Source organism: Pan troglodytes, chromosome 5, assembly GCF_028858775.2.
Source record: "Pan troglodytes isolate AG18354 chromosome 5, NHGRI_mPanTro3-v2.0_pri, whole genome shotgun sequence".
Taxonomy (NCBI): domain Eukaryota; kingdom Metazoa; phylum Chordata; class Mammalia; order Primates; family Hominidae; genus Pan; species Pan troglodytes.
Genome location: NC_072403.2, coordinates 28,288,400 through 28,303,232, shown reverse-complemented (window position 1 = coordinate 28,303,232; position 14,833 = coordinate 28,288,400). Strand labels below are relative to the sequence as shown.

The window sequence follows — 14,833 nt, the reverse complement described above, 5'->3', positions numbered from 1 at the left end:
TTTATCCTACTGGATAGAAGTCACTTGACTATTTGGTTTTGCATAGCTGTTGTCAGTGCCACTTAATATAGGGTAGTGCCTCAAATTTGGTGGCTTGTATGGTCCAGAGGAAGCAGGTACACTCTCTCCTGGCACTGTTGTATGAGATATTAATAACGTTTTAAACTTTTAGTTTAGAAAAGAAAACGTTCTCCCCATTTCCAGAATGGGAAGCTCTCATATCACAAGGAACAGCAGTACCAGCAGGTACAGCTCAGATAAGGTGGAAAATAAAACCAAAAAGAAAGTGGATTCCCAGCATTTTCTTCAAAGGGAGGGGTGTGTGTTCAGCTTCCTTTTTATTGGCACTTACAATTACCCCTGGACCAAAGCATGTCTATATATTCACAGACGGAGGGGTAAGTCTGGGTAGGGTGAGAGCCTAGGCTTTGAGGTAATGGATAAAGGCATTTGGGGAAGAGGAGGATGAGAGACTGTTTCAGCTTTTAGATGAAATGAAAAAAATCTGCCTTTGTTTCCAACTCCCTGGCCTCCTTTTGCCATGACCTGGCATAAATAGAAGATTGAACTTGAAAAATAAATAAATAAATGTAAGAAAGCAAGATGGTTTTGTTTCTGCAAATGCCTTGAACAAAGCACGTGTTTCTGTTTAATACTGGATAAGCTCCAACTGATGTCTAGATCCTTGTCAAAATATTTACTTTACTGTGAGATATATTTTTTTTAAGTGGGGTATTATGAAGCCATGCTACAGCTCTGGACTTTAAAGTGACTGCCAGCCTCCTTTGAAAAGCCATTGTTTTACCCTCTTCCCTAGACCCCTGCAAATTAAATCTTAATTTTAAAAACATTATTTTGTTCCTGAAAGTGATCAATCTCAGTACAAAACCAGTAGAAAACTTGATGAAGAATTGAAGGAAATTCACCAAGGCAACTACTAAGATGACAAACACTGAAAAATGATTTTTTTTTTCCCATTGGGATATTTAGCACAACATCCTGATATCATGTAAACAGCAAAAACAAAAAATAACCTGTTGTATTTTAAAGCAATTCTGAACTACTGATTTGAGATCACAAAACCACTATAGAAGGAAGCTCAAAAATAAAAAATGTCACTTTATATTTCCGTGGTCATTTTATTAAACTCTATAGACCTGAATAAGGTAAAATACATATGCCATGAATTATAAATATGTCAACATAATAAATGAACCTGAACTGTTTTATCTTACATCTTTACTAGAAAATTTAACCACATAAAAGTCACATACTATGATGCAAGAGACTACAGGACAAATATAGAAGCAGAAAAATGTGTCTGGAGATAACATCTATTTTAACTAAAAGATAAAAGAATTTTGTAAAAATAAACTAAAATTAAAGCCTTTGATACTCACTATAAAAAGGATTTGATTTCTCCCTTTTCCATTTTTATAATCCTGTAGATTATTTTTGTCCACCTTCTGGGTAAAATACTCACCCATTTTCCAATGGAGTTCTGGGTCCTGTTTCTTCCGCTAGCATCTTCTGACTTTAGGTTCGTCTGCTCGTTTGCTGCTCAACAAGTCACCTGAAATGTAGTGACTCAGAACAGCAATCGTGATTCTGCGGTGGTATGGCGGCTTCTAGCCACTTTGCTGGCTTCCTGGGGTGGATGGTCTCAGATGATCTCATCCATATTCTGAGGCCTCGGCTAGGCTTCCACAAGGCCAGCCCAGGCTCGTTCGCTTGTGGCGGAATGATTCCCGTCAGAAAGAAATGGCATGCGCAATGCGCAAGCACTTGTCAGGCCTGTGTTTGCACCTCATTTGCTATTATCCCATTGGCCAGAAACAATCATACGACTAAGCTCAACAGTGGTGGGGGTGCAGGGAAAGACTGACTACTTAAAGGGAATAGACATAGACAGTGGGAAGTGAAAACAATGTGGGGGATATTATCCTAATGATCCACCGCTGGAGGCTAGTCAATTAACCCAAGACTCAACCTCTTTTTTTTTTTTTTTTTTGAGATAGAGTTTCGTTCTTGTTGCCCAGGCTGGAGTGCAATGGCGTGATCTCGGCTTACTGCAATCTCTGCCCCCCTGGTTCAAGAGATGCTCCTGTCTCAACCTCTGGGGTAGCTGGGATTACAGACACCCGCCACCATACCTGGCTAATTTTTGTACTTTTAGTAGAGATGGGGTTTCACCATGTTGGCCAGGCTGGTCTCGAACTACAGACCTCAGGTGATCCACCCACCTTGGCCTCACAAAGTGCTGGGATTACAGGCGTGAGCCACCGTGCCCAGCCAAGACTCAATTTCTTAATCTCTAAATTTGAAATAATAATTAATTTGTATTGCTAAAAAAATTGTTTTTACAATTAAATAAGAAAATATAAATAGAAACATTTGAAAAATGTAGAGAACTCTATAATTGTACAAAGTTATTATTAGGACAGAAAACTCTAACCACGTTATTCTATACGGCATTTTTTTTTGTCTAGGCATGATTTTAAGTTTTTACATAATATCTACCAACAAATTGGAAACAAATGGACCTCAACAATTTAACATTTTTATGTATTTTAAAGGCCAAATCATACTTGTTTTACCTGACTATTTAGTGTTTCAGCCAGTCATTTGAGTCATATTCGTCGACTTAGCAGAAAAACCTGATATTGTCTAATTTAACCTTTATAGAACCAAGACTTTATCTACACAATGTTACGATATCTGGGCGATTTAACAAAACTGTTTTTTCTGAGGCAGCCGGATGTTTCATCTAACACTGAAGATTATGAATCTCTACTGACCAACTGAACGGTGTTTTATTTTATTTTTATGAGACGGTGCCACTGCCTGCCTTATAATATCCTTGCTAATTCTAGAATATGCGCTGAGATTAAGATGTCTTTTGCTGAGAAAAGTGACTTTTTCCTGCCACACCCAATGTATCTCCTCTACATTAAATTTTCTCTAGCAAAATAAATGAGTTCTACTTACAAGAAACCAAGGAGAATAAAGATTTAAAACAGCATTTTTGAGTTACAGTTGCCATGGGAACATTTTTTCTTTCTTTCTATTTTAATCTTTGGGGCATGTGAAATGAGAGCTTACTGGTGTAGTATAGTGGTATTCTATTATCATAGTTACCTGAAATTAGCAAGAGAGGAGCCTGAAAAATCAATGTTTGATTAGTTGCAACAAGAGTTTAGAACTCACAATCATGTTCATAATTTGGTTCCAAAGTTCAAGATAGCAATAAGGATTTTGGCTTGGTTTTCATATTTTGGGTTATAAAAACACTTTTAAAAATTGTACTTATCAAAATGCAGCCAAATTTTAATTTTTTATTGTCCACAATCCTCAGAAAATAGAAGTTCTATAGCAAAATGTGTACCCTGGGCTTTAATATTCTGCACATCTGTAAAACATACATGTATATTAGAGGTATATATCTCCAGTGACTATTCATTAAGGGGCAAATAGTTATCACCTTATCACCAACAATTTATCCAGTGCATAGAATTCATTTATCCCTCAATTTTCTAATCCTTCTTATTCTCCTTTCTTCTTTTTCTCCATTTCCTTCTTTATATACTTCTCCTTTTTTATCTTTTCTTTCCATTTGATTTCCCAATTGTAACACTGGCAGTCACAGGATTTCTTAGCAAATTTGGTAGAATTATTGCAAATTTGTGTTATGTTCTATGATGAATACTTTCAGATAGAAATTAGAATTACTAGAAGAAACGTTGAAAATGGTGGAAAAAAATAAAAGAAAAAATCTTGCATTTATCTTAAGGTAATGTAGCTCTTTATTTGCAACTTTCTACCTTGGCTGAAAGTTTTAGCTATGTATTTGCTAGGCCTCACTCATGGATATGATGCTTAATATTTAAGAAATATAAGCACCCTTATGTTAGATATTTGTAAAATAACTTTAGTACATATGAATTATAATAAAGGGTAGTTACAGCACAAGTAAAAGGATTAACATCATCACAATTCTTTAATTTGTTGATGTTAACAGCATCTAATAGACTGTGTTTAAATTGTTTGAATCACTATAAAATTTAAAGCTCTGGCAACAATCAAATTTGAAGGGGAAAAAAAGATTCACTTATGTCCAACATAACTTTTGGCTTAAGTATAGTTATTGGCGTTCTAATTCTTTGAAAATGAACAATATTATCATTAATCAATAATTCATTCACAGCTATGTCATAAACTGAGGAGTATAATTTTTCTGGTTTAACTTTTTGATCCCACACAGTAAAATTAGATTACACCAATTATGTCATCAAAGGCAATGGTCATTATATTTTTTAAAAACCTAATCATAGTCTGCCCCTAATCCAAATACTCAGCTCCATCCTCCATATCCAGCCACTTCTAAGCAACCCATTTATGAGCCACAAGGAACTTGGGCTCCATTGTCAGACCTGCCGTGGTGTCCCTGCTTCTGGGCATGACTGTAGAAAACCCTACTCTGGCCATCTTCCCTGGGACCAAGGAGACATTCCCCCACAGAGCCCAGGCCTTCACCTTTCTAGACCCAGAACTCTGAAACCCCGAAGCCCTGGAATTCCCTTCCTCAAGTATCTTAAGCCCTCTTCAAGGGCAGAGTGTCTATCCCTGGAGCAGATGGACGGTGAGGTGTTCATCCCCAGGCTTGTTGTGCCCACTCTTCTGCCCAGAGGCCAATCTAAATAGAGACAAAGCTGTAAGGAGAAAGAGGAAGGTGCTGGACATAGTCAGGGCCTCCATGAGTCCTTTTGCTCAGCCTCCACATAGATAATGGAATGCACCTGTGTATCATTTTCCCAAACCCACAGTGCTCTTCTGAGTTTAAATGTCTTTGCACCTGCTTTTCTCCAAGCCTGAAATTCCATTCCCCCTCACTCCTGGTGATGTCCTCCAGATCCAGTTCCACTTCCTTTTCAAAAATCCCATGACTTCTCTAGACAGATTAGCTGTTCTCTCCTTTGGTTTACTAGCATGTTTTACCATCATTTACTATAGAACTTAACATACCTGACTATAATTATTTATTTACATATTTGCCTCCTCATGAGAAATTTGAGGCCAGCAAGACTTAACTTCAACGAGTGACCCTTCATTAATATTTAATAAATGTGTATTGAATTAAATGCACTAAATGCATAATTTATTTATAAATTGGTTATCAAGCTCATTTGTCACGCTAAAATTCTTTAGGCTAGGTCTTAGGTTAATATCATGTTTTTATTAATGTAAAGGAATAGAATCGTAAATTTAAAATCAGTTTAAAATATTTTCCAAACGTGACTGATTCCAAAAATTCCATCTAAAAAACAGATATTTGACATATAACATAATCCTTGATAAAAACCAATAGTTATATGTTGTATGGCTTTAAATGAAGAGGGATGTCCACAACTAAAAACATGACCAAGAAAATATGTCATATTTATATATTAGATGTATCCATTAAGTCAGACGTTACTAAGTACGTAAAGCCAAAACTCTAGCCAGTCCCATCCCAGAGTAATTCAAATTAATGTATTTATTGTAGCTTGCTCCTTTGCAATGCAGAGAAATGGGAAAGAAAATCAGAGGAATTTCATGATCCTTGTTATTTAAAACACCTAAGTATATACCTAAATTATGCAGCATAACAGAAAAAAAATGTAAAAAAAGAATGAAATGTAAATGTAAAAAAAAAAGCCTCCCTTTGTTGCTCAAAATTCTAACAAATACACAATAGCTTGAATTTTGTAATTTTTTAGAGGTGCTAAGCACTCTTCCAGGCAGTTTACATGTGGTAAATTGTTTAATCCCCACAGAATATTGTAGGTGGAAACCGAGAATCAGAATCGTTGAGAACCTTGACCAAGGTCACACAGTTAGCCTGGGAGTAGAACTATGACAGTCTGGGAGGTAGAAAAATCAAAAGCTGGAAGTCATTGAAATATATATGATAACTGGGGTTATGGGGGGAAATTATGGGTGGAGAGCACCTGGTCAGTTAGAAGAGAAAAGAATGAATCCCAGGGAGACCAGCATTGAAGGGATTGGACAAACAGAGGTGCCCATGTAGGAAATGGCGCAGGTGACACCAAAAAAGTTGAAGAAGAAACAAGAGAAGAACTGATGTTCCAGAAACCAAAAGAGGGAAGGATTTCATTAGAGGAGCTCAATAGTGTCTATCAGGCCTTATAAACACACCATACAAGTTGGCACAGAGAGGTTCCTATTTGTATTTAGAAAGTTTTTATCAGACAGTTTAGACACAAATTGAAGCCGATTTGGTGAGCTGGTGAATGAATGGAAGGTGATGATGTAGGACTCAGAGAAAGATGAGTCTTTCAGAGGGTGTCAAAAAGAAAGAGAGACACAAGGGGGAAGCTTGGGAGATAGGGAAGGTTCCAAAGTTGTTCCAACTTCTTAAAAAAGGAAAATGGTCAGATAAAACAATTTTAAAGAAGCCAGTTTTGTCAAGCCATTGGCTTCCTACATTTTCATACAGCAGACCTAGGGTGCTGGAGATCCTTGATACTCAATGTTTGGTCAGCAGCATCAGCATCTCCTGCAAGCCAGTAAAAAATACAGAAGCTCAAACCCCACTCCACCCAGAATCTGTGTTTTAACAGAAACTCTTGGTGACTCAAATGCATTTTAAAGTTTAAAAAGTACTGATCTAAATTCCACTAGAGATAACCCAAAGGAAAAACTTATCTACTAAAATGTAGTTTAAAGTTGTTCTAACTTGCTTTGTAGACACACCAAAGACACATCTAGTTTATTTGTAAATATCAGCATTGTTCTTTCCCAAAGCCAGTAATTAACTAGTTTCAAATTATACTTTCTATTTCAAGTAATGAACATTTTACTCTTGAATTAGAATGCTATCACATCAACAGATTCTACAGGTTCACCTGTGTATGGCACCCCCTACAGACTGCAGTGTTCTATAGCCTTCTATCATTTAATGCAATATTCTATTTCCAAAGGTAAGTGTTTTATGAACGTCACTCAATGCTGGTGCTTACTTTCCTCAAACCTGCCCCTGTATATGTCATAGACACATTGCAGGAGAGTAAATAAAAGGATATGGGGGCTTCATTTTATACGGTATGTAGCAGTAGCAATGATAGCAGAAAATGGGAAATAATCTAAGGGCCAGAGAAAGATTTCAACAAGAGAAGACACACACACACACAGAGGCAGTCTTTGTTTGCATGATTCTAATATATACAAATTGAACTTACCATGATTTATTTAAACAACACCAGTCTCCAACAGTATGATTCAAATTTCAATGACTACAATGTATTAACTGGGAGTAATACTTGAAGGTCAAACGTCACAGCTAGCTCTTCAGTCAACAAATCACTACGTTAAGAATTTATGGGCATCTTTCAAAGTCTTTTGGTGATTGGTTGTTGTCCTTATGTTATTCACTGCATGCACAGACAGAAAAGCATGTAATTATGTCTCCCCATTGTCTTCCATTGATAATCCCACATGACATTTTACAAAATAGATAACCAAAAGAGAGAATTGGCCAACAAAGATGAAATTACAGCAAATAAAAGAAAGTGTTGACACTGGACATGAAATTAGAACATTTCATAAATAGCTGACCATGGGAATGTGGATCTTTCCACCATTCCAGAGACTCTAGACATGTATGCATAAACACTTAGTGAAAGAGAACTTACCAACATAAATGAGGAAAGTGACTGTGATGAAAAGAAAGATGTCCCAGAGGAAGAGATGTCAGAAAAAAATTCACATTAAAAAAACTCTTGGGGATAATTTGTGACATTGCATGCACAAAGGATAAAATGTTGGAAGCTGATCTAAACTTAAAAAGGAGTATGACAATTCACCAAGGCATAGAAAAGATATTAGCTCCATATCATAAGTTATATAGAAAGAAGGCAACCATGGTTCCAACTACCCTTGATAAGCTTTTACAAATAAATAAAACACTTTAATTCTCAATATTTCTGTTTTTAAAAATAATATGCTAAATAAGTACCTTTACAGATTTTTAATTACCTTACACATTTAAGGCTGAAATAATTTTTTTTAATGTTTTGACAAAAATTTTAAAGGTCATGAAAGAATACTAATTTTTCCCATGGATAATTAACATTGCTTTGTGCAATTTCAGTTTGAAAGGTCATTGTTACAATCCCACACTTCTGCAAAGCAATGATTGCTTAGATAAACACATAGATAATAGATAGGTAGGTAGATAGATGGAGAGATAGATGATAGACAGATAGATAGATAGATGATAGATAGATAGATGATAGATAGATAGATAGATAGATAGATAGATAGATAATAGATAGATAGGGCATATACCCAAAGAAATATAAATTATTCTATTATAAAGACACATGCACATATATGTTCTTGGCAAAACTATTCACAATAGCAAAGAGATGGAATCAACCTAAATGTCCATCAAGGATAGACTGGATAGAAGGAAATGTGATACATAAATGCTATGGAATACTATGCAGCCATCAAAAAGAACAAGATCATGTCCTTTGCAAGGTCATTGATGGAGCTGGAGGCCACTACCCTTAGCAAACTAACACAGGAACAGAAAACCAAATACCACATGTTATTACTCATAAGTGGAGGCTAAATGATGAGAATACATGGACACATAGAGGAGAACGACATACAACGGGGCCTATCAGAGGGTGGTGAGTAGGAAGAAGGAGAGGATCAGGAAAAATAACAAATGAGTACTAGGCTTAATACCTGGGAGATGAAATAATCTGTATAACAAACTCTCATGACACAAGTCTACCTATGTAACAAACCTGCACATATACCCCTGAATTTAAAATAAAACTTAAAAATAAAAGATAGATAGGAGAGAGGGATGGAGGGAAGGAAATGGTTAAAACTGAATCTAGATACAGTGGTAACTTTGCACCACTGTCTTTTTTGTGTGTGTGCTCCCAAGTGCCAAAGTCAATAAGGGACCTCATAATTCACTGAGGATGTATTTACACTGGATATCCAATTACCATATTTACAATCATAAAACATGCACACTTTGGGTATGGGTCATCTGGAAATTTATCTGTAACTTGATTGTTGATTTACAAGAGACAATTTCATGAGAGTTCTGCCAACAACTCCATATATATAACAATAAGGGATGCTCCTTTGCAAGTGTACTTTACTCCATATAATACATGAAATCGTAATTTTATATAAACTCTATTCTTCTCTATTATATAATATTTAAATGTTCAAAGGAAAATTCTAGAAACAAAGAGTATCACTATTGCTTCTATAAAATAAAAAACCCTACATAAATATATATGTAGGTTTTTATATATAAGATTATACATACAAATATATATAATCAATTTCATTTAAATTTCCCATGAATCTATAACTTTTTATAAGAATGAGTAAAAATGAGGTTGTCTTACTGAGCTGTTCTTAGTTTGTAAAACAGAGTTTCCATGACTAAGAAAATGAAAATAATATTCATTTGTTCTTAGAGATTATCAAATTACAATGTGAAAACCAATTCATTTAAAAAGGTAGAAAACACATATATACTGAAGATGAAAGAATGTAATTAGTTTAACAATTTACAAAATGATCCCTCAACCATTAGTTACTTTTCCATAAAAATTTCACATTTATTTTGCACGGTTTCTCAACTACTGAGAAACTGTCTGTGGTGGTTTCTCAACGACTTCTATCGTAAGATAGAGTTGCTACCGGAAAGCCTCACATCTGGATGGGCTGTAAAACTTGTTCTCACCAATAGATTACAAGGAAATGATTTTATCACTTTCAGGCCAAGATAGTTAAGAAGCCAGTGCCCTTTCTTTTCCCTTCCAGCAGCTGGTAGCAGAACTCCAGGGAGGTAGGACATAGCAGAATCACAGGATGGAAGGAGCCTGGACCTTCACCACAAGGAGAAAAGGTACTTGAGAACCGGAAACATCTACATTAGAAGGTTAATGAATGAGCAATGCTCATCAGAACTGAAATGTTGGCTTTTGCTTGTCACTGTGCCTCGTAGTACCCTAGGTAAGAATGCTGTTTTCTAGGCAACATGATCACATAATTTCAAATCCAATCCTGCCCAATAGAACTTTCTGCGATGATGGAAACATTTCTGACAATCCAACATGGCAGCCATGAACCACACAGGACTATGGAAGGAACTACATTTTTATTTATTTAATTTTAATGAATTTATACTTAAATTTAAATATCTGCATGTGACTACCATAATGAGAAGCTCAGTTCTCACCTTTGGTAATAACTTTCCAACTTTCAACAGTATAGAGAAAATCCAAGGCATTTTTCAGCATAACTTCCTACTTTCCTGTAGCCTGTGGTGCTAAGTCTTGAACAGTTTCACAGAAGTAGGGGTGAATTTTGGTGAATTAAATTTGTTTTTCCAAAATTAAAGAAGATGGCTAACAATGATCTACATCTATTATCTCTAAAACATATATTATGTTTTCTTCAGAAGCATATTTAAAGGTAACTTTTATGGTTGATTACCAGTGGGCATAGGGCAGGGGGTTCATCAGGAGAGTCTAGAGCAGGGGTGTCCAATCTTTTGGCTTCCCTGGGCCACACTGGAAGAAGAATTGTCTTGGGCCACACATAACATACACTAGCACTAACAATAACTAATTAGCTAAAAAATAATACTCACAAATAAATCTTATATAATGTTTTAACAAAGTTTATGAATTTGTGTTGAGCCACCTTCAAAGCCATCCTTGGCCGCATGCAGCCTGTGGGCAGGTTGAATAAGCTAGGAGACTCTAGAGAACTATATCTTTTGCTACCCAGGGCCAACTGCTGCCCATTGGGTAAATATTACAATCTATATACTCTCTTCCTCTTCCCTCATCTTGTCAGTAAAATTTCTCAAGCCATCAAATTGTCCAGAGCTACATGGGCATAGATTCTTATATCAATAAATATAGACAGAATGTGAATATGAATCACCACAGTGACCCATATGGCCAAAGTCTCTCTCTGATTTCTATGGTATTTCTATAACCAGTACCCTAGGAATACCTATATAATCCTGAAGTATAAACCTGAGGTTCCTTCCCTTCTCACAAACTCCTCACAGTGAACACATTGCGGGGAGTGGTGTTGTTCATGCAATTCGCTCTTCATTCTTCCTCACTGTTGGCTTGACCACTATCTTGCCTCACTCTCTTCTTTGCCCCAAGGTTCAGTGCAATTGAGAGCGTCATTGTGTCCTAGCCTGAGTCCTAGGACGTGAAACAGTTTCAGTATTCTGGCAAAGCCTGGTACCATAGAGAGAGTAAAGCAAATCAGATTTCTCTACAGACATGATCATAAAGTAACAGTAACAGAATCTGAATCAACAGAGTAACATAATAGGCAAATCCTGTTGTTGTTGTTGTTGTTGTTGTTGTTTTTGAGATGGAGTCTCGCTCAGTTGCCCAGGCTGGAGTGCAGTGACGCCATCTCTGCTCACTGCAATCTCTGCCTCCCAGGTTCACGCCATTCTCCTGCCTCAGCCTCCCAAGTAGCTGGGACTACACGTGCCCGCCACTAAGCGTGGCTAATTTTTTGTATTTTTAGTAGAGACGGGGTTTCACCGCGTTAGCCAGGATGGTCTCGATCTCCTGACCTCGTGATCCACCCGCCTGGGCCTCCCAAAGTGCTGGGATTACAGGCGTGAGCCACCACACCCGGCCCTGTTGTTTTCAATGCTTCAAATTTCTTACTGTTTTTCTTCTCGGTAATTTCATTGGATGTGGAAAAACAATTTAAGAAATTAGTATTTATCACTGTTTATAAAAATAAGAACAAACAAATCTAAAATAATACTGTCCAAAAAGGGAAAAAACAGATGAGACCCTTGTCAATTTTTAATTGGCAATGCAAAGAGTGTCACACTAATAAAACTGAATTAAATCATTAAATATTTAAAATGATTTTCTAACTGTAGTTTATTGAATGAATATCCTTCTATATATTCAAAACTCTATTATGAAGTCTACATGTAAAGCAACATCAAATGTTAAACCAAACAATTTGATGTATTCATCTCAGTCAAAAATCCCAGTTCATTTGTCCCGTAGAAATCTAAATCACCTCAGAACACCATGTCACAATGTATATTTCCCTCACATCAGGAAACATATAATAAAATACCATTACAAATACATCACCCACAAAGTAGTCTTACCTTATAAAATATAACTCATTCATTTTACATGTTTCATTTCATTTCAGTAATAATGTAAAATAGCATTGCCCAATTTACGATGAATGTCAAATTTCTGGTAGAAGACGTAACGGATATTTACTAACTTCATTTTTTGTATCACTCAAACAACCAACTATATACATAAATATATGTCTTCAACCTTCTTCAAACAAATATTTCTTATGGCAAGGAAAAGCTATTTTCCTGTATAGCAAAGGCAGAATTAGACACACAATTACTTCCTTTACTAAAAGATACGATATATCAGTCTGTTGTTATACAGATTTGAATTTATCTTTTGGGTAATACATCTCCTCTTAAATAACACTACATATATTAACTTAATGGTATTGAGCTACCAAAGCAATAGTACCAATAAATAAAGACATACAAAAAACACAAGTATTCTCCTGGGTTGTTTTACCCTGCCCAAATCAAAGGGGAAGCTCATCTGTTTGCAGCTACGCTAAAAATCACATTAGGCAGCTTTAACAGGAAGCAGGAATCATAGCTCTTGATGAACCTGTAATTTTGATAAGTATGGAGATCTTTCTCTCTTGAAAATGCTTCAAACTCTTTAGTCTGGAAACAGATACGCGAGAACTTGCAAAGCACTCTACCTCGCCTCTCTCTGACCTGTCTAGTGTTCCTGTCTCACCATATAGTTCATTGCCCAAATCACAAACTCTACTAAATTTTTTTCTTCCTTTCCCTTACAATCACCCAAATCTGGCAATTCTACCAACACATCTTTTGTATCTATCCACATCATGAGCCGCCATGCCTGGACTTCGCAAGAGCCCCCTGTCTTCTCTCCCTTGGTTTGCCTTTCTTTAGGTTGCATTACACTTTCAGACTACGTCAGAGCTTGTTTTAAACCTGTCTTTTCTCAGTCTTCTCAATACCCAATACTCTTTTGAGCTCTCATAAAGGAAAAGCAATGAAGATCTCTGAAAGAAGGAAGATTATCCAAGCAGACAAAATCCTGCTTCAGTGAAACACTCTTATAAATGTACACTTAAAGCAGCTGCTTCACCTTTAAAATGAATAACTGACATGCAAGAAAAACTATACATCACCTTTAAAATGAATAATTGACATGCAAGAGGAACTATACACAGTTTTCTTCTTTTTTATTTTAGCAGAAACGTAGTTACACCTAAGGCAATGATAGTTGAGATGTCCGGTTTTTAACAGAAAAACTCATAGTCTGTAACTATGTTAGTCTGTGCTTTTCTAGGGGAAAAAAACGTTGCTTTCATATTACTCCTAAAAATTTTCCTCACTTCCAACCTCCTTAAAAGTTTACCATTCTTTAAGAAAATAACTCAAAGTCATCAACGTGTCACATCAGTCCCTTCTTAATCTAACCCTAAATTATTTTATACACCCCAACCACATACCCCATGCTCCAGGCAAAATGGGCTAAAAGGAACTTTGAACTTTCAGCGGCTCTCTGGACAAAGCTTACTCACACGTCTCCATGTTTTTGACATGCCATTCCTATACTTCTAAAACTGCTCAGTTATGCAGGCATTTCTTGGACTTCGCTTCCAGAAAATAAGGACATATGTTTAAAACCCTAGAATTATATTTTACAACCAAACAGACCTACCAAATAAAGAAGCATTTTCAGATAGAGAAACGGGTTAAAAGGGAAGGTATAAAATAATGAAAAATTCAAGTGCACTATTTCAAAATTGTAAGGGGATTTTTAATCCTCCAATTTTATAACTGAAAATATTGATTTTAAATGTACATTATTGTCTCTTGCCTTTTAGACATCTACACTGAATTTTAGAAAGAAACAACAGGCCAAGCACAGTGGTTCTCACCTGTTATCCCAGCACTTTAGGAGGCAGAAGTGGGAGGAATTCTTGAGGCCAGGAGCTCACACTCAGCATGGAAAACATAGTGAGAACTCCGTCTCTACAAAAAAAATTAAAAATTAGCTGAGTATCATGGTGCATGTCTGTAGTCCAACCTGCTCTGGCGGCTAAGATGGAAGGATCATTTAAGGCCAAGAATCTGAGGTTACAGTGAGCTATGATCACACTACTGCACTCCAGCTTGGGCAACAGAGTGAGACACTATCTCTAAAAAAGAGAAAAAAAGAAACAATGACATTGGTATTTACTGTAAATAACATCTTAAGTGGTGTTGTGCGTGTGTTTTCTTTTTTAACTCATCCTTTTTCTTTCTCTAGGAAGAAACTTTTACTGCAATAAGGAAAAAGGAATAGATGATATTCTGTCATTGTATAAGTTTGTTGTCCAAGAATAACCCCTCAACAAGTAACCATTGTAAGTGTATTGTTCAAGAATATTATTTTCATAAAATATATTTTCTAAATACATACAAATAGCAGATTTTTCTAAAAAACTATCTGTATTCTCTTCTCCGATCTTTTAATCCAATAAATTGGAGCAAACTACTAAAAGACTTTCCAGAAATATGTTTTTCAATGAAAACTTTTTTTGAAATTTCTTTTTTTCTTTTTTTTTGAGACAGCCTCACCCTGTCACCCAGGCTGGAGTGCAGTGGTACCACCTCAGCTCACTGCAACCTCCACCTCCTGGGTTCCAGAGATTCTCCTGC

The 14,833-nt window shown here is 36.2% G+C and overlaps 1 protein-coding gene and 1 long non-coding RNA gene across 10 annotated transcripts in view; both read right to left on the bottom strand.

Moving 5' to 3' along the window:
- HDGFL1 (HDGF like 1) overlaps positions 1–1,956 on the bottom strand; it is a 266,586-nt gene extending 264,630 nt beyond the window's left edge. For 5 of the 9 annotated variants that reach the window (XR_001718159.3, XR_001718158.3, XR_001718160.3 and 2 more), the window contains exon 1: positions 1,484–1,956. The gene's annotated coding sequence lies outside the window, so the exon portion shown is untranslated. The remainder of the gene's footprint in view (positions 1–1,483) is intronic. The other 4 variants (XM_016954697.3, XM_054685506.1, XM_063811977.1 and 1 more) reach the window with 1 other exon arrangement.
- Positions 1,957–9,625: 7,669 nt separating this feature from the next.
- Positions 9,626–14,833, bottom strand: part of LOC134810279 (uncharacterized) — a 46,876-nt gene continuing 41,668 nt past the window's right edge. Inside the window, exon 3 of the long non-coding RNA XR_010157924.1 lies at positions 9,626–14,164. This is a non-coding gene — a long non-coding RNA (uncharacterized LOC134810279). The remainder of the gene's footprint in view (positions 14,165–14,833) is intronic.